The sequence below is a fragment of the Bos indicus genome, chromosome 4 (genome assembly GCF_029378745.1).
Source record: "Bos indicus isolate NIAB-ARS_2022 breed Sahiwal x Tharparkar chromosome 4, NIAB-ARS_B.indTharparkar_mat_pri_1.0, whole genome shotgun sequence".
Taxonomy (NCBI): domain Eukaryota; kingdom Metazoa; phylum Chordata; class Mammalia; order Artiodactyla; family Bovidae; genus Bos; species Bos indicus.
Genome location: NC_091763.1, coordinates 18777413 through 18796157, shown reverse-complemented (window position 1 = coordinate 18796157; position 18745 = coordinate 18777413). Strand labels below are relative to the sequence as shown.

Sequence of the window (18745 nt, the reverse complement as noted above, 5' to 3'; positions counted from 1 at the left end):
GTATTCCTATCTCTTTCAGAATTTTCCACAGTTTATTATGATCCACACAGTCAAAGGCTTTGGCATAGTCAAATGTTGCTTGGCCTTAAAAATAGCATGTTTACTATTATGAAACAGCTGATCTCTGTTCCTTGTCCCAGGAATGCCTATGAAATATTTTTAGTGTAAAACAGCATCATTCCATTAGTCTTTTGTGTATTCCCTTCGTTTTTAGGTGTTTACTTTCTAATAAGTGTCTTTGGTATAATATAAGTTTCAACATAGAGTGAAATTTTCATTCACTTAATATGTGACTACGTCAATTCCCTTTATTTGCATATATACTGAAATGCAGTGATCTTTGATTTCATAAAACCAGGTTTCACAAGATTTTTTTGCCAAAGAGAATAATAAATGTATATTGCCTGATTGTGTCATACTCATAGATATACATAATCGAGGTAATGATAATAACCTATTCAAGAGAAACAGCCCTATAAACTTCAAAATAGCCAGATACTTAAGTCCCTTGTTATCACTTGATGAACCAAAGTTCCCTTTAGTTAATTTAGTTAATAAAAATTGTGTAAGCCTGAATGAAGCAGCTTTGCAGAACAGCAATACTGACAAGACATCATCTTACACCATTAGCTAACACGGGCATGAAGGCAGTGACCATCTACAGTGTGTGAAATGCCACAGGAAGTCATCAACAGGGGAGGGGAGTTATGTCAGTCCAATTTCTTCAAGAACACTATGTAGGGTTTCAGCTTCCTCCTGCAGCAGATCAGCCTGCTCAGTTGCTTTAAGGACATTCTTGGGTATTTCCTGAACTTCTCCTCCCAAAAGAAACTCATCCAAAACAAAATAAGCCTTCTCAAAATTAAAAATGGTATCAGATTCGCACACACTGCCAAAATACTTGTCAAGTAATTCCACATAATGATGAACTATTTCCAGGGTAATTAGTTCATTATCCTGATCCTCAATAGCACAGCAAAAATACAGACTGGCATATTTTTGTAAACAATCTTCAGATCTCGCCACTCAAGAAAGCTGCACATTTTAGGTTTCCATGCTAAAACGGTTTGAAGAAGTTCTCTTGTGATCTTTTTCTTCTCTTTGTCTGATAATGGGACACATCACCTCCGTAGTGGAAGCTTTCCCTGACGACTAAAGAGCAACATAAACTGCATGGCAGCCGCGGGTCACGGGCGGGGCATGGCTTGGCCGCAGCGGCGGCGGCGACTGAGGGGCAGCCCCTGTCGCTGAGCTGAGGAAGAGAAGCTGTCTTGCTGTCACTTTATAGATTATTTTGGGGAAATGCAGAGTTCTTAACGTCTCTTGTATTTTTAGATTACTGTGTTTCTAAGTCTTTAGGAAAGACCTTTATACTGTTGGCTGCTGCTGCTGCTGCTACTAAGTCGCTTCAGTCATGTCCGACTCCTGCGACCCCATAGACGGCAACCTACCAGGCTCCGCAGTCCCTGGGATTCTCCGGGCAAGAACACTGGAGTGGGTTGCCATTTCCTTCTCCAATGCATGAAAGTGAAAAGGGAAAGTGAAGTCGCTCAGTCATGTCCGACCCTCAGCGACCCCATGGATTTCAGCCTACCAGGCTCCTCTGTCCATGGGATTTTCCAGGCAAGAGTACTGGAGTGGGCTGCCATTGCCTTCTGTGTGTACTGTTGGAGAAGTCAGCTATTAGAATGCTTGGCGCTCCCATTGCTATGTCTGAAGGAATAGCCGTTAACCAACTGAAGGTACAATGAATAAGTTGGTATGTTAAATATGTGACCATAATACTTCTGTGCTGATTGACTAGATAAGAATAGGCACGTGACTCAAGAGGTTCCCTGTCATAATCCATTCTTGGTCAATTAGTTTCATTCTCTAAGGAATTTGAGTTAAAGAATATTGGGTAAATATTTACAGCTGAAATGTAGAGATCATTACATAAAGCGGAGTTGGTGGTTCAGAACATGTTTAAAAATCATTTGACTATGTATGGAGCATGCCATGTCCAAGTGACTAGAACTCCCCACTCCTTAGCTTATATCATTTGCTTTATTCCTTTAAAGTAGATTTCTGACCCCCATATACATTTGTTTGCATTCCATGAAGTGGAGGACATCTGAGGTGGCTGGGCTGCCATCTGCAGCCTTTAGAAATTAAAGAAGAAGTGGTTAAAACATTGGTATTTGGGCTGGCTTTCTGGACATTCACCTGAACACCAGAAGAAAGAAAAAGGCAGCTGCCAGGAAAATACATTAAAATGAAATGAGCTTAACTTTGTATTAAAAATATATTGGCTATTTTTGCTTTTGGTAAGATCAAAAGCAGTTATCCACTTTATCAGAGAATTAAAAACCCTTCAGGTGAAGTTCTGACTGTTGGTACCTTCAGTTCAGTTCAGTCGCTCAGTGGTGTCCTACTCTTTTCGACCCCATGAATTGCAGCATGCCAGGCCTCCCTGTCCATCACCAACTCCAGGAGTTCACTCAGACTCATGTCCATCGAGTCTGTGATGCCATCCAGCCATCTCATCCTATGTCATCCCCTTCTCCTCCTGCCCCCAATCCCTCCCAGCATCAGAGTCTTTTCCAATGAGTCAACTCTTCACATGAGGCGGCCAAAGTACGGGAGTTTCAGCTTTAGCATCATTCCTTCCAAAGAAATCCCAGGGCTGATCTCCTTTAGAATGGACTGGTTGGATCTCCTTGCAGTCCAAGGGACTCTCAAGAGTCTTCTCCAACACCACAGTTCAAAAGCATCAATTCTTCGGCACTCAGCTTTCTTCACAGTCCAACTCTCACATCCATGCATGACCACTGGAAAAACCATAGCCTTGACTAGACGAACCTTAGTGGGCAAAGTAATGTCTTTGCTTTTGAATATGCTATCTAGGTTGGTTATAACTTCCTTCCAAGGAGTAAGCGTCTTTCAATTTCATGGCTGCAGTCACCATCTGCAGAGATTTTGGAGCCCAAAAAATAAAGTCTGATACAGTTTCCACTCTTTCCCCATCTATTTCCCTTGAAGTGATGGGACCAGATACCATGATCTTCATTTTCTGAATGTTGAGTTTTAAGCCAACTTTTTCACTTTCCTCTTTCACTTTCGTCAAGAGGTTTTTTAGTTCCTCTTCACTTTCTGCCATAAGGGTGGTGTCATATGCATATCTGAGGTTATTGATATTTCTCCCAGCAATCTTGATTCCAGCTTGTGCTTCTTCCAGCCCAGCATTTCTCATGATGTACTCTGCATATGTTAAATAAACAGGGTGACAATATACAGCCTTGATGAACTCCTTTTCCTATTTGGAACCAGTCTGTTGTTCCATGTCCAGTTCTCACTGTTGTCTCCTGACCTGCATACAAATTTCTCAAGAGGCAGATCAGGTGGTCTGGTATTCCCATCTCTTTCAGAATTTCCCACAGTTTATTGTGATCCACATAGTCCAAGGTTTTGGCATAGTCAATAAAGCAGATATAGATGTTTTTCTGGAACTCTCTTATTTTTTCCATGATCCAGCGGATGTTGGCAATTTGATCTCTGGTTCCTCTGCCTTTTCTAAAACTAGCATGCACATCTGGAAGTTCAGGGTTCACATATTGCTGAAGCCTGGCTTGGAGAATTTTGAGCATTACTTTACTATCGGGTGAGATGACTACAATTGTGCGGTAGTTTGAGCATTCTTTGGCATTGCCTTTCTTTGGGATTAGAATGAAAACTGACCTTTTCCAGTCCCATGGTCACTGCTGAGTTTTCCAAAGTTGCTGGCATATTGAGTGCAACACCTTCACAACATCACCTTTCAGGGTTTGAAATAGCTCAACTGGAATTCCATCACCTCCACTAGCTTTGTTCGCAGTAATGCTTTCTAAGGCCCACTTGACTTCACATTCCAGGATATCTGGCTCTAGGTGAGTGATCACAGCATCGTGATTATCTGGGTCATGAAGATCTTTTTTGTACAGTTCTTCTGTGTATTCTTGCCACATCTTTTTAGTATCTTCTTAGGTCCATACCATTTCTGTGCTTCTTCAAGCCCATCTTTGCATGAAATGTTCCCTTTGTATCTCTAATTTTCTTGAAGAGATCTCTAGTCTTTCCCATTCTGTTGTTTTCCTCTATTTCTTTGCATTGATCGCTGAGGAAGGCTTTTTTATCTCTTCTTGCTATTCTTTGGAACTCTGCATTCAGATGTTTATATCTTTCCTTTTCTCCTTTGCTTTCACTTCTCTTCTTTTCACAGCTATTTGTAAGGCCTCCTCAGACAGCCATTTTGCTTTTTTGCATTTCTTTTCCATGGGGATGGTCTTGATCCCTGTCTCCTGTACAATGTCACCAACCTCAGTCCATAGTTCATCAGGCAGTCTATCTATCAGATTTAGGCCTTTAAATCTATTTCTCACTTCCACTGTATAATCATAAAGGATTTGATTTAGGTCATACCTAAATGGTCTAGTGGTTTTCCCTACTTTCTTCAATTTCAGTCTGAATTTGGCAATAAGGAGTTCATGATCTGAGCCACAGTCAGCTCCTGGTCTTGTTTTTGCTGACTGTATAGAGAGCTTCTCCATCTTTGGCTGCAAAGAGTATAATCAATCTGATTTTGGTGTTGACCATCTGGTGATGTCCATGTATAGAGTCTTCTCTTGTGTTGTTGGAAGAGGGTGTTTGCTATGACCCGTGCATTCTCTTGGCAAAACTCTATTGGTCTTTGCCCTGCTTTATTCCGAATTCCAAGGCCAAATTTCCCCGTTACTCCAGGTGTTTCTTGACTTCCTACTTTTGTGTTCCAGTCCCCTATAATGAAAAGGACATCTTTTTTGGGTGTTAGTTCTAAAAGGTCTTGTAGGTCTTCATAGAACCGTTCAACCTCAGCTTCTTCAGTGTTACTGGTTGGGGCATAGACTTGGATTACTGTGATGTTGAATGGTTTGCCTTGGAAACGAACAGAGATCATTCTGTCATTTTTGAGATTGCATCCAAGTACTGCATTTCAAACTCTTTTGTTGACCATGATGGCTACTCCATTTCTTCTGAGGGATTCCTGCCCACAGTAGTAGATATAATGGTCATCTGAGTTAAATTCACCTATTCCAGTCCATTTTAGTTCACTGATTCCTAGAATGTCGATGTTCAATCTTGCCATCTCTTGTTTGACCACTTCCAATTTGCCTTGATTCATGGACCTGACATTCCAGGTTCCTATGCAATATTGCTCTTTACAGCATTGGACCTTGCTTCTATCACCAGTCACATCCACAGCTGGGTATTCTTTTTGCTTTAGCTCCATCCCTTCATTCTTTCTGGAGTTTTTCTCCACTGATCTCCAGTAGCATATTGGGCACCTACTGACCTGGGGAGTTCCTCTTTCAGTATCTTATCATTTTGCCTTTTCATACTGTTCATGTGGTACTCAAGGCAACAATACTGAAGTGGTTTGCCATTCCCTTCTCCAGTGGACCACATTCTGTCAGACCTATCCACCATGACCCGCCTGTCTTGGGTGGCCCCACAGGCATGGCTTAGTTTCATTGAGTTAGACAAGGCTGTGGTCCTAGTGTGATTAGACTGACTAGTTTTCTGTATTATGGTTTCAGTGTGTCTGCCCTCTGATGCCCTCTTGCAACACGTACCATCTTACTTGGGTTTGTCTTACCTTGGACGTGGGGTATCTCTTCACGGCTGCTCCAGCAAAGTGCAGCCACTGCTCCTTACCTTGGACGAGGAGTATCTCCTCACCACTGCCCCTTCTGACCTTGAACATGGAATAGCTCCTCTAGGCCCTCCTGTGCCCACACAGCCACTGCTCCTTGGAGGTGGGGTTGCTCCTCCTGGCCTCGGCCCCTGGCCTCGGGTGTGGGGTACGTCCTTGGCTGCCGCCCCTGGCCTCGGGCGTGGGGCAGCTCTTCCCAGCTGCCGCCCCTGACCTCAGACTGGAGCAGCTCCTATTGGCCGTTCCTGCACCGTCGCAGCCTGGTACTCTTGGCCACCACCCCTGACCTCGGATGCGGGGCAACTCCTCCCGGCCGCCTCCCTTCGGGCATGAGGTCCTCCCGGCTTCTGCCCCTGACCTCGGACGTGGGGTAGCTCCTCTTGGCCGCGCTTGAGCCCAACTCCCATGCTTTTTCCAGGGAAATGCTGAACTCCAGTGTGGTACCTGAGTGGCATGAGGTTGGGCACTGCTGAGATCGAGAGAGAGAGAGATAGAGACAAAGGAACAGAGAGAGACAGATTGGGGGATGGGGAGTAAAATGATAGTCACTGCTACTTGTTTACATAGAAAAGTCATTCTTCCTCAAGTGCCTCAGGTTCCCATGTTTTAAATTAATATGAGCTGCACAGAAACAGCCAGCGCATCATTTCGTTTCTTTGCCAGTGACAGCCTGCAGTCTGGAGCCTGGTGAAAAGAGTTGAAGTCTGCATGCTACAAGTACTCATTTTCTTTGAATTACTCCTTTAACTTGACCAAACAGGCTTTGGGTACCAATTGTTGCATTTCCTTTTCTTTCCTACAATAGCTAAATTTGCTCACTCCCCTTTAGGCACTTTCTTTTTCCTTTTTTTTCCCCTTAATTTGGTGAAGGAACAGTGGCTATAATTTCAAATGAAGTTATTCAGGCGCACTTTTGTTGACTCTTGACCGAATCCTTTTTAGAAATAAGTAGTGGCATTGAAAGTACACTTGCACTTCATCAACCACAGGTTACTCCATCCTAAAAAGGCTTTTTGAAAGGTGGCTACTTCTTGGGGAAGCTAATTTTCTATATTTTGGTTTATTCTGAGAATGAGAGAAAAGGTATTATTCAAGGTATTCATTTCAGAAATGCCAGGAAACAAATGCTTCTTAAACCTTTACTTTTGGCATTATTGTTAAGGACCGAGTGAAGAAAAGCCAATAAGCAGAGTTTCTGATTGCAAAGAGAGAAAATCATGCCTCTTCTATATAGACTGTTCAAGGTATCACTACTGTAAGGAAGACTTCAGCCAGAGGCAAAACCCAAAATATGTAAATCCTTTCCCAACCTGAATTACAAAATTATTCCTGTATCACTTGCTTCAGAGATTATAAAAATTTTAATACGAGAAAAAATTATCACAAATAATTACAATTCTGCTTTCCATATTACCAAACTAGACTTCTTTCAACTGTGCCAGTGTCTTTTCTCACCTGTCAGTAGACATTGTTTAAATGCCTCCAAACAGTTGATGGGAAAGCTTCATTTAATAATTCTATTTCTCTGTACTACTGGAAAAAATTACTGTGCCGGAGAACCATACATCATAGCTTTGTCCTTTATAAAATGATGGCGTATGTATCAAAATTGGTTTCCAGTTGAACAATTTTATATCTGAATTTTATATCAATCTAGCACCAGTATTAGGACCCTGAGTTTAGTAGTCAAAGAAATTTGGGTTCAAATCATGACTTGTAAGGGCTTCCCAGGTAGCTCAGTGGTGAAGAATCTATTTGCTGGAGCCATAGGAGACAGGGCTTTGATCCCTGGGTTGGAAAGATCCCTGGGAGGAAGAAATGACAACCCACTCCAGTGTTCTTGCCAGGATAATCCCATGGACAGAGGAGCCTGGTGGACTATAGTCCATGAGGTTGCAAAAGAGTTGGACATGACTGAGCGTGCACACACGCACATGATGTGTAAATTTCTAGTTTTCTGTGGGTGAGTTAACTTGATCTCTCTGCCCCACGTGCCTGTAATGAATGTTGGGTAGACACTTATAATGTCTATTATAAGTTCAGTTCAGTTCAGTCGCTCAGTTGTGTCTGACTATTTGTAATTTTTAGCTGTATAATGAAATTAGTATGTTTATGAAACATTTGAGTATAAAGCAGAAAAATTCTAGTTTTTTATAATCTGAAGTTAAGAGTGAGCTGAAAGCAAATAGATTTTGAGGTTGTTTTTCATATCTAATTCATCAAATAGCTTTTTGTGCACTCTTTAAGATCCTTTAACTTATCCAAGGTCATATGCTATAGCAATAAAAACAAAGCTGAAATTTAGTACTCAATAGGCAGAGGATTGAATATAGAGTTATTAACTTAAAATATAGGTTATTAGAAAATATTCAGAATTAAGTACATAGAGAAATAATATGAAGAATGCAAAGCAAATTGTGAGCAATCTGAGGCATAAGGACTAGGGCATATCCAATTATTTACCCCTGACCTACCAAAAAGAAAGAGAGAGAGAGAGAAAAAGAGAAAGAAAGAAGGAAGGGAGGGAGGGAAACAGAGTATCGATTATAAAACAAATTATGAAAAGGTAAATTTAAGCCTTAATATATCAATATTTACCCCATATTTAAACTGATTATACCTTGAATAAAAATTAATTAATTAAAATTCAGATAATGTGGGCAGAAGATTTAAACTGGAATTTCAAGTAACCAGGAAGCATATGAAATGATTTTCATTATCTACTTAGTCATAAGAGGAATATAAACACACATGAATATCAGATATCATTAAGTAACAGATTGCTAGTATTAAAAAGATTCCATTATCAAGTGTTGGTGAGAATGTGGAGCAATTGGAATTCATCTCAAGTTAATTGATTACTTTGGAGAGGAGGGGAGGAGCAGTACCTGGAATGAATTATGAAAGACCTCCAGTATGCTGATAATATTCTATTGACTGATCTCAATAGTAATTACATGGGTTGTTAATGAAAATCATTAATCTGTGTACTTATGGTATGCATATTTCTAAAGATCTTTGGTAGAAATAATCAATTCTTTTTACTGGTAAGCTTAATATTCCCACCAGGAAATCAAGTAAAACTATAATTTACAGATTTATTGCAACATACACTATTGCAAACTTTACACATTATTACAAACTTAAGATTCAGGTTGCAAATTTGAATTCCTTTAAATATTTCTGGAAAGGATAAAATTGTGGTAAATGACTAAAAAAGTGGAAATGAATATTAAAAGACCTATTCAAGGAATTTATGGTGTTATTTAATGTAGTATGTAGTATTGAATTTCATTTTTATGTTCCAGGTAGGTAAATGCCAGAAAAAATGATTACCTAAATCATAAAAAGTTTTGTGACCTTGAATTTCAAAATCAGTTCTGGTTATGTGACCTTTCAAAATTCTATCATGTCCTAATGCTAGAGAAAATGAAATTTGTGAATAACCTCTCTTAGTACATTTGCAACAGTTCTTTCTTATGAATACAAGGCCTCTCCTTTTTTATCATTCAGATCTTAAACTTAGTCCTTTCATCCAGAATAACCTTTTTCTGTCTCCTAAGTGTATAATCCTTCCTACTTTTGCATTTGTTCCAAAAACTAATTGTCATAGAGCTTCACGAATGCTTTTTATGGGTTTATTTGTTTTCCCAAAACAGTAAAGTCTTTGAAAACAGGGACTGCATTAACCATGAATACACTTTTAATCCCTATGATTAGAGTGGAATACATATCAGATCAGATCAGATCAGTCGCTCAGTCGTGTCCGACTCTTTGCGACCGCATGAATCGCAGCACGCCAAGCCTTCCTGTCCATCACCAACTCCCGGAGTTCACTTAGACTCATGTCCATCGAGTCGGTGATGCCATCCAGCCATCTCATCCTCTGTCGTCCCCTTCTCCTCCTGTCCCCAATCCCTCCCAGCATCAGAGTCTTTTCCAATGAGTCAACTCTTCGCATGAGGTGGCCAAAGTACGGGAGTTTCAGCTTTAGCATCATTCCTTCCAAAGAAATCCCAGGGCTGATCTCCTTCAGAATGGACTGGTTGGATCTCCTTGCAGTCCAAGGGACTCTCAAGAGTCTTCTCCAACACCACAGTTCAAAAGCATCAATTCTTCGGCGCTCAGCTTTCTTCACAGTCCAACTCTCACATCCATACATGGCCACTGGAAAAACCATAGCCTTGACTAGACGAACCTTTGTGGGCAAAGTAATGTCTCTGCTTTTGAATATGCTATCTAGGTTGGTCATAATTTTCCTTCCAAGGAGTAAGCGTCTTTTAATTTCATGGCTGCAGTCACCATCTGTATATATTTATTGAACAGTGAATAAATGAATCACGATAATGTTACCCTCCGGCTAATAAATGAAATAGTGGACTTTCTAAATTGTGAGAGCAGTTTCAGTAAATATCTCCACTGAGACCATATTTACAAATAACAATCAAATTGTTCTTGTTGGTTAGTTGCTAAGTCATTTACGACTCTTTTGCGACTCCATGGACTTTAGCCCGGCATTCTCCTCTGTCCATGGAATTTCCCAGGCAAGTATATTGTAGTGGGTTGCCATTTCTGAGGTAACAGCTTTTACTGGAAGTGAAAATATGAAGTATCAATAGTCTATGTAATGTAAGTGTAATATAAATATCTTTGAAAACAACTTTGCTAGAGTTACTTTTTCTTTTTCTTTTTAACTTCCAGACTTAACACTTCAGTTTAGTTACTGCTTTCACAGCAAATAGTTTTAACATATATTCAGATTTTTCCAATCAGACTTTTCTCTTCCCGAGTCAGTTTTGGTACAAAAGGCACAAACCATCTTTATTTAGTTTATTAAAAGTGCCAAAGTTTCCAACCATGTTTAGATCGGATAGTTTTTGCAGACTCCTCTCTGCAATACTTTTTTTCTTTTTCCTGATTATCATAATGTATTTAGTTTATCCCTAAATAATAACTTCTCATCATTTTCTTGTTTAGTAAATACATACCAGTGTTTTCTAATATACCATAATGGTTAGAGCTCCTAATTACCAGTGAATGTTTTGACATTACATATCATATCCTTAGAATTGAAGTATTTCAGTACCTATTTCCATTTAAAGAGGCCAGTGGGGCTCATATTACATATGTTTGCTCTCTTCCTCTCCATTCTTCCTGTATAGGAATACACACACACTTACATGTCTGTTTGTCTACCTATAATTTCTCCCAAAGAAGGCAAAGTTATCATAAAAACTAAATTTTCCTGAATGTGTCATTAAAACTGGAGAGGCCATTCTTGAATATGTACTCAGTTCAGTTCAGTTCAGTCGCTCAGTCGTGTCTGACTCCTGGATGTCCCAAAAGTATGAATTATTGTTCTTCTAGGGAGTGTATTCCTCTGATGCAGCAATAATTTGCCTTCCAACTCTAATTGTTTGTTTGGATTTTATTTCTTTCCATAAATGAGATAATGAGATTTAGAGACTGAAGGACAGAAATTTAATTGACAATGCAATAAACAGACATCTAAAGTAAGTTCTCACAAAATGATACCACTACTCATTGGAAATTTCAACTATATTCAGAAGAAATGTAAGTGATTACCTTTTGCAATAGTCTATGAAACTTAGTACCTTCTGAGATTTCCTTTCAATCAGTATTAAGCAAAAGGTTCTTTTAAAAGAAGTGAAGATTAGCAATTATGTTCTGTGATTTCCCAATACTGCTTTAATACTTCTCCTGTGGGCCAGATGATGTATCTGCACACTTCAGGGTAAATTCACAGAATGTAATACAAGCTGGCTAAGTTTCATTAGAGCAGAACAGGGCAGATTTTTTTTTTTTGAAAGCAAAATATATTTTAGTTTAACACATGCACTATTTTGCCAGAGAAATGCTGTCATTGATGTGGTAATGCAACTCTAAATCAGATAATATATTTGGTTAAATTTTATCTCCAGGTGTTTATATTCTCAGCAACTTAACATTAAAAAGTGATGAGAAGTTTTATACTACTACGATTCAGTGACCACAAAGGCTATTATGATGAAAACTGCCCAGTTAAAAAAGTACCATGCCCCAGTATGTGGTACAATATCTTTTGAAACAATTACTTGGTACAAAACATCTTGCAGTTCCTTGAGATTTGCTAATAAAAAAATTGAACTATAGAAATAACTTTATTGCAAAAGAGAACAAATTTGCTAATTTACATGTGTTTTCTTTAATTTAAATTTCTTAGCATGGTTTTTCTTGGTCTTAGTATGCCACTAGACTTTTCCAATATACATGTATATATAATATACTATTATATTTTGATATGATATTTACTATTTATTACACTAATCCTCAGTGTAGATCCTTTTGAAATCATTTGATTGATTATTTAAATAGAATTCTACTTTAGGGGCCAAATGATTTAAAAAGGAACAAGACTACATGTGGGGCTTCCAGGTGGCACTAGTGGTAAAGAACCCGCCTGCCTATACAGGAGAGGTCAGAGACGGGGGTTCAGTCCATGGGTTGGGAAAACGCCCTGGAGCAGAAAATGGCAATCCACGCCAGCATTCTTGCCTAGAAAATCCAGTGGATAGAGAAGCCTGGTGGGCAACAGTCTATTAAGCTTGCAGAGTCAGACATGACTGAAGCAACTTAACACAATCATGACTACATCTTATAATAGTTTTGTCACACACATCGTTTAAGTTTTATTTTTCTGGACCCTCTCTCTCTCTCTCTCTCTCTCTCTCTCTCTCTCTCTCTCTATATATATATATATATATATATATGTATATATATATACACACTTCCCTGGTGGCTCAGATGGTAAAGCATCTGCCTACAATGTGGGAGACCCGGGTTCAATCCCTGGATCAGGAAGATCTGCTGGAGAAGGAAATGGCAACCCACTCCAGTACTCTTACGTGGAAAATCCCATGGACAGAGGAGCCTGGTAGGCTACAGTCCATGGGGTTGCAATGAGTCAGACACGACTCAGTGACTTCCTATATATATATATATATATATATATATATATTTATTTCTGTCTCAATTTCAGTTTTCATATTTTTTTTTTCTGGAGATCTGCCATCTCTAGAGCCAGATGGCACCTTACCCTTTGGCTTGACTAGATCATTTTTTTTTTTTTAACCTTGAACAGGAACCATTTAAAATGATTAAATGATGTACACCATTGTCTCATTTTGCTTCAGATTTTCATCCCCATCTAGTAACTGGCTCACCTGTGAAGTTGGCCAGAGTTATTCAACAGAGCTCATATGAAATGTGTCAATGATTTTAGTGTCTGTGGGAATGGATACAACCCTTTGGACTAACCATAATTCTCCACATTAGCATGATTTCAATAGACCTAGAATTACTAATCACTTCTCATAGAATTTTTTGTACATGGCTATAATTAGTCACATTGTAAGTTATGGTAGAAACTATTAGATTGTGGTTTTGCTTCTAAAACATAGATATACAATCAGTGAAGCTGGATGCTACCTCTTTAATTGGGTATTTATCTACCTTTCAGAGGAAGTAAAATAGACAAAAACCTTTGTTTTATCACCTTAAATATTTTAGGTGTTGGCAATGCCAAAAGTGTAATAAAGTACAGTAGAAAATTACTTTACAAAATTGCTTTATAAATCCTTGATTTTAATTATTTAAATACATCAATAATAATTTAATTTATTGTAAATAGTATATTTTTATCCCTCCCCAAAATCTTTTGCTAATATTTAAGGCAAGGCTATGTATGTATATAACTTTTGCTAAGACTTATAGAAGCACCAGTGATAAATGAGACGGAAACAATAATTACAATGGGAAATTCTATTCTTTGTAATCCAAAAAAATTTACCATTGTTCCTCAAACAAATATATTTTGTAGTCTTCTAGTCAGGATTCCTCCTTTGGCTCTACTAGGTTAAAATAACAAATCCCCTCATGCAGAACGATGGCTCAGTAGCATTTATGTTTAGCTATAATTTGTTGAAAGACTATTGTTTTCCTGATGTTTTATCATATACAAGTGGGATACTGTTGGCCTGAGCAACAGTGAAAAGCCAATATCACACTCCAGGATCTTGCTGCCTGCAGAATGGTAAACAATAGAGACTATGCATTTATTCTTGGCAGTCTCTGAAAAATACCTTGGAGAATTTCTGTAGCATTATGTACTGCAAGCTTCGGTGAAACCACAGACCAAAAAGTGATTTTCATAGGCTCATTGTATTCACAATTTATTGCATGTTATTAAAATAACAAACTTTTATGCTGATATTTGTGATAGCCCTAACAACAAGATAATGCAATGTGGAGTAAAGTCACTATAATTATACAGGAGAAATGTAGCCTACTGACAGGCTTACTAGGTAAAATGTAGGATCATAAAATTTATTAATCGGGAAGCTAAATTATAACAGGACCTAGAATGCTGCTGCATAGCACAGTTTTCTGGACCATTCCCTGTACAGTCACACCTTCTAATTCATTCGCATCTGCTTTCATGACAGTCATCCGATAAAACACCCCCTGTTCAGCCTTTTTTTGAAAAACACTTTAATACAGTTCTGCTGCTCACCATTGGAACTGCCTCTTGTCCCACACAAGGATCCACCTGATCTTCATGTACAGGGCATTCCCTGGCATAGAAATGGCCTTCTCAGCCTTTCCTTGTAACAAACGGATAAGAAGGGATTGGCAAAACAGAAGGAAACAGGTCATGTCCCTGCATCTGCCAAGAAGAAGCCCAAAGGATTACGTTGGCAGGGAGTATCATCTTCCAGAGTAAAAAGTTACAGCGTGGTAAACAGTAGCATGCATTTTACTGCTGAAGGGAATTATTTTTAGAGGAGTTTTAACAGTTTATACAAACTGTGTTTTACTTGCTTCTGTGAGGTGAATGATTTATTTCAAAGGTTAGCTAAGATAGGGTGAGTGCCGATGCTTATTGAATGTTTGTAGTAGACCAAATATTGTCTTAGGAATGAACATAGATTTTTCAGTAATGCTTATCTTAGCTCTGCCAGGAAAGCATTTTCATTCCATTTTACCAATGAGGATATCTACTTCTATCAACTTGTATTACTCTCTGTATCTCAGGATAATACATCTTCATCTTATTCAGATGGCTTCCCTGGTGTCTCAGTGGTAAAGAACTTGTCTGCCAATGCAGGAGACACAGGTTCAATCTCTGGGTGGGAAAGATCCCCTGGTGAAGGAAATGGCTACCCACTGCAGTATTCTTGCCTGGGAAATCCCATGGACAGAGGAGGCTGGTGGGCTATAGTCCATGGGGTTGCAAGAGTTGGGCATGACTTAGCAACTGAACCCCCACCACATTCTGATAGATGTGAGGTGGCATCTCACGTAGATTTGATTTGCATTTCTGTGATGATTAGTGACATTGAGTATGTTTCATATTGCTGTTTGACATCTATATGTCTTCTTGAGAAAAAATACCTATTCATGTCCTTTTCAGATTTTAAATGGGGTTGTTTGTTTTTTGATATTGACTAGTATGAGTTCTTTATATATTTTGGATATTAACCTTTTACAGACATATTGCTTGCAAATATCTTCTCACATTCAATTAGCTGTCTTTTCTTTTTATCAAAGGTTTCCTTCACTGTGCAAAATGTTTTTTTGTTTGATGTAATTCAACTTGTATAATTTGCTTTTGTTTCCCTTGCCTGAGGAGATAGATTCAAAAATATTACTATAACTAATGTCAAAGAGCATACTGTTTATGTTTTCTTTGAGGAGTTTTATATTTTCAGATCTTAAATCAAAATTTTTAATTCACTTTGAGTTTATTGCTTATGGTACAAAAACTAATCCAGTTTAATTTTTTTGCATATAGCTGTCAAATTTTCCCATTACTATTTACTGAAGAGCCCTTTTCCCACATTATATTATATTTTGCCTCCTTTGTCATAAAGTAATTGGATACATGTATGTGGATTTTTTCCCTGTGCTCTTATTTTGCTCTCTTGATCTATGTGTCTGTTTTTGTGACAGTATTATTCTGTTTTGGTGACTATAGCTTTGTATTATAGTTTGAAATCAGATAGCATGATGCCTCCAGCTTTGTTCTTTCTTCCCAAGATTGTGTTGCCTACATGGGGCCTTTTCTGTTTCTATTCAAATTCTAGAATTATTTGTTCTAGTTCTGTAACATATGCCTCTGGAACTTTTATAGGATTTACAATGAGTCTGTAGATAGCTTTGGATAGTATAGCTATTTTAACAGCAATTCTTCTGATCCCTGAGCACAATGTATCTTTCCATTTATTTGCATTGTCTTCAAATTCTTTCCTAAATGTCCTACAGTTTTCAGAGCACAGGTCTTTCACCTCCTTAGATTTATTGCTAACATTTTTCTCTTTGATGCAACTGTTTTATTAACTTATCTTTCTGATAACTCATTCAGTTCAGTTCAGTTCAGTCACTCAGGTGTGTCTGACTATTTGCAACCCCATGAATCGCAACATGACAGGCCTCCCTGTCCATCACCAACTCCTGGAGTTTACCCAAACTCATGTGCATCAAGTCGGAGATGTAATCCAGACATCTCATCCTCTGTAATCCCCTTCTCTTTCTGCCCCCAATCCCTCCCAGCATCAGAGTATTTTCCAATGAGTCAACTCTTTGAATGAGATGGCCAAAGTACTGGAGTTTCAGCTTTAGCATCAGTCCTTCCAAAGAACATCCAGGGCTGATCTCCTTTAGGGTGGATGGGTTGGATCTCCTTGCAGTCCAAGGGACTCTCAAAAGTCTTCTCCAACACCACAGTTCAAAAGCATCAATTCTTTGGCCTCAGCTTTCTTCACAGTCCAACTGTCACATCCATACATGACCACTGGAAAAATCATAGCCTTGACTAGATGGACCTTTGTTGGCAAAGTAATGTCTCTGCTTTTCAATATGCAATCTAGGTTGGTCATAACTTTCCTGGTCCCATCACTTCATGGGAAATAGTTGGGGAAACAATGGAAACAGTGTCAGACTTTACTTCTTTGGGCTCCAAAATCACTGCAGATGGTGACTGCAGCCATGAAATTAAAAGACGCTTACTCCTTGGAAGGGAAGTTATGACCAACCTAGATAGCATATTCAAAAGCAGAGACATTACTTTGCCAACAAAGGTCAGTCTAGTCAAGGCTATGGTTTTTCCAGTGGTCATGTATGGATGTGAGATTTGGACTGTGAAGAAGGCTGAGCACCAAAGAACTGATGCTTTTGAACTGTGGTGTTGGAGAAGACTCTTGAGAGTCCCTTGGACTGCAAGGAGATCCAACCACTCCATTCTAAAGGAGATCAGCCCTGGGATTTCCTTGGAAGGAATGATGCTAAAGCTGAAACTCCCGTACTTTGGCCACCTCATGTGAAGAGTTGACTCATTGGAAAAGACTCTGATGCTGAGAGGGATTGGTAGGAGGAGAAGGGGAGGACAGAGGATGAGATGGCTGGATGGCATCACTGACTCGATGGACGTGAGTCTGGGTGAATTCCAGGAGTTGGTGATGGACAGGGAGGCCTGGCGTGCTGTGATTCATGGGGTCACAAAGAGTCGGACACAACTGAGTGACTGAAGTGAACTGAGTAAGCATCTTGTAATTTCACGGCTGCAGTCATCATCTGCAGTGATTTTGGAGCCCCAAAAATAAAGTCTGATACTGCTTCCACTGTTTCCCCATCTATTTCCCATGCAGTGATGGGACCAGATGCCATGATCTCAGTTTCTGAATGTTGAGCTTTAAGCCAACTTTTCCACTCTCCTCTTTCACTTTCATCAAGAGGCTTTTTTGTTCCTCTTCACTTTCTGCCATTAGGTTGGTGTCATCTGCATATCTGAGGTTATTGATATTTCTCCCGGCAATCTTGATTCCAGCTTGTGCTTCTTCCAGCCCAGCATTTCTCATGATGTACTCTGCATATAAGTTAAATAAGCAGGGTGACAATATACAGCCTTGACATACTGCTTTTCCTATTTGGAACCAGTCTGTTGTTCCATGTCCAGTTCTAACTATTGCTTCCTGACCTGCATACAGATTTCTCAAGAGGCAGGTCAGGGGGTCTGGTATTCCCATCTCTTGAAGAATTTTCCACAGTTTATTGTGATCCACACCGTCAAAGGCTTTGGCATAGTCAATAAAGCAGAAACAGATGTTTTTCTGGAAATCTCTTCCTTTTTCGATGACCCAGTGGATGTTGGCAATTTGATCTCTCGTTCCTCTGCATTTTCTGAAACTAGAGTGAACATCTGGAAGTTCACAGTTCACCTATTGCTGAAGCCTGGCTTTGAGAATTTTGAGCATTACTTTACTAGCGGGTGAGATGAGTGCAATTGTGCTGTAGTTTGAGCATTCTTTGGCATTGCCTTTCTTTGGGATTGGAATGAAAACTGACCTTTTCCAGTCCTGTGGCCAGTGATGAGTTTTCCAAATTTGCTGGCATATTGTGTGCAGCACTTTCACAGCATCATCTTTCAGGATTTGAAATAGCTCAACTGGAATTCCATCACCTCCACTAGCTTTGTTTGTAGTGATGCTTTCTAAGGCCCACTTGACTTCACATTCCAGGCTGTCTGGCTCTAGGTGAGTGATCACACCATTTTGTTTATCTGGGTCATGAAGCTCTTTTTTGTATAGTTCTTCTGTGTATTCCTGCCACTTCTTCTTAATATCTTCCGCTTCTGTTAGGTCCATACTACTTCTGTCCTTTATCGAGCCTATCTTTGCATGAAATGTTCCTTTGGTATCTCTAATTTTCTTGAATGAACTCTAGTTTTTCCCATTCTGTTGTTTTCCTCTATTTTTTTGCATTGATCACTGAGGAAGCCTTTCTTATCTCTCCTTGCTATTCTTTGGAACTCTGCATTCAGATGCTTATATCTTTCCTTTTCTCCTTTGTTTTTCTCTTCCTTCTTTTCACAGCTATTTGTAAGGCCTCCCCAGACAGCCATTTTGCTTTTTTGCATTTCTTTTCCATGGGGATGGTCTTGATCCCTGTCTCCTGTACAATGTCACCAACCTCAGTCCATAG

General features: G+C 39.2%; 1 pseudogene; it reads right to left on the bottom strand.

Annotated features, from left to right (window-relative positions):
• Nucleotides 1-559: 559 nt before the first annotated feature.
• On the bottom strand, nt 560-1175 carry LOC109558067 (AP-1 complex subunit sigma-2 pseudogene; annotated as a pseudogene).
• Between the last annotated feature and the right edge of the window lie 17570 nt (nt 1176-18745).